This window comes from Sycon ciliatum, chromosome 2, assembly GCF_964019385.1.
Source record: "Sycon ciliatum chromosome 2, ocSycCili1.1, whole genome shotgun sequence".
In the NCBI taxonomy this organism is placed as follows: Eukaryota; Metazoa; Porifera; class Calcarea; order Leucosolenida; family Sycettidae; genus Sycon; species Sycon ciliatum.
In genome coordinates this window covers 10405660-10408052 of record NC_088644.1, presented here as the reverse complement: position 1 = coordinate 10408052, position 2393 = coordinate 10405660, and positions in this window count along the sequence as shown.

The following is a 2393-nucleotide window of genomic DNA, read 5'->3' as shown; positions in this document are numbered from 1 at the left end:
CCGAAAATAATTCCGAAATTCGGAATGCAAAACCTCTCTATTATTGAAAAAACCGAGCGAGTATTCGAGTATTTGGTATAATTGTTTCACCCCTACTTGTAGGTAACGATTTCTTGTGAAGCTTTTGCGTTCAATTATATAATTCAATTGAGTGTTCTATTTATTTCCGAAACTGGGTTGTCTTTTTTGCTTTGCGTCTTACTTCATGGTGTTGTGAATAAAACCGTTCTCAAGTGCAGTAGTCAGCTTACAGTTCAGTACTAGCAAGGCAGGGATACTACATACAAGTAATAATTATAAAGTCATAAGCCTTGACTAGTCATAAGCGTTGTGACATACACAATCATCATCATACTTCATACTGTACACATAGCGGTTCCAGGCTCTCACACTTTGGTGCCGCGTTGGGTATACATCATCATTACATGTACATGTACATGTATACCCAACATGTAGTGTGCTGGCAACTGAAATCCGACCCCCTTGGCGGCGCGGCGCGCCGGCAAGGGGGTCGGATTTCAGTTGCCAGCACTGTATCTCTCAGTCTCACTGCTAACATTATGCATAGCACCTACACGTAGCACCTGCATTGCTATTTAGTGGGCTTGTGCCTTTTCTGGTTGTTGGTGAAGCTCATAGACTCTACTGGTGGTTATCCTGGACAATGAAACCTTCTCAACACTCAGCTGAACCTCTGCTGACCCGGCAGGGAGTTTTCCAAGTGTCAGAACACTTCCGCCAGAAGTAACAAGATACAGGAATGTACACTTTAGCTCTCATGTGGAAGAGCCTACACACAGTACACAGTACACAGTCAGACATCGCAGTCCGTCACGCAACTACAATGTAGTCTACTGACTCCGCAAATGACCCGAGAAACCTACCGGCTTCAGCAGCAGGATGGGCTCAGTCTTCCAGTTGCAAGAATGAACGCTGTCGAATCGAGGTATACCTTCAGCGCTATACAGATAAATGGACCAGATTACCCGAAAACGTCCGCTCCAGCAGGATCAGCACCACGTTCGAGACCTTCAAATCTGAAGCGGTAACTAATACTGCCATGATACGTCACCAACTGTGCCTGTCGTGTTCCGTGTTCAACAGTAGCCATGTTTGACACTGGATTCGTAGACTAGACCTCTAGTACTCCTGCTGACTATCATTTCCAATGCATCCATGTAAATAATAATTATTATGTTGCATACACCTCTTCCCTTTCTCACGAGTCACAGAATACCACGTGTCTGGTTTGTGGTAAGTAGCAATGGTAACTAATACTAGATTCATGCCTCTTCCCTCTCCTTATACAGTGGTCCCTCTATAATCCGGCACCATTTGTGCTACGGAAAATCTGCTGGATTAGGGAGGGTGCTGGATTAACAAATCTGATGTACTGTTGCAATGTGCATGAAGAGGACATTTTGGCTACTGAAAATTGTGCTGGTTTATCGAGGGTGCTGGTTTATAAAGTGCTGGATTAGAGAGGGACGACTGTATACATGTACACCTTATCTCTTCGCTACCCTGCCATTGGGAAGAAACTCCCGTTTGGATTTGCGAAATAGAGCAAAAAGTCATCATCATCATCATCTCCCAGCCTGTCAAGAGTGAGGAAAACCCGACCCGCCGTTTCAGATGAATACGGTACGTGCCATTGCGCACTTTGGACTCTAAGGGCGCGTTCGAATTGTCACTCTTTGACTTTTCGAGGAGCTTCGTTTTTCTGAAGAGGTGGCCTTATTGGCCTCTTCAGAAAAACGAAGCTCCTCGAAACTCATCCGATGGGAAGGTGGATTAGTTTCGAAGAGTTTGGAATAGCTACGTCACGTAGTACGTGGAGATGGTCGATCTGATCGGACGTTATCATCGCCATGACAATTCCACTGAAAAACTCTAAAATGATAGAAACCGTTCTAATGGGACACTTCAACTAATCTCTTTATAAAATTTGTTAGAACAGTTGATGAAGACAATTCGAACGCGCCCTAAATTAGTCTAATAGTACATGATAGGGGTGAGGCATAATGCAATTATTTCATAACTCAAAGAGAAGTGGCGAGCACACATGCGCTTTCCCTGCACACTGCAAATAATTCACAACTCAATCACACTTCACAGCATTGTACTTCCTCTGTTAAAACCCTAGGACTAGCCTAGGACAGGGAATATTTCTACCTCACACAGTTCACCCCTATTAAAGGGCCTTATAATTATGGGGTGAACTGCCCGAGGTCAAAATATGTTCGAATCATAAAGCAGTTCGAGTACATTGTGGTAGGATTCTGATTGGAGTGTAGTGTGGTGCTTGCAGGGACATTCTATACGGCCAGGTACATGTATTGTATTGATGGTGGACAAGTTACAAATCGGGCAGTCAACAAGTCGCATGCATG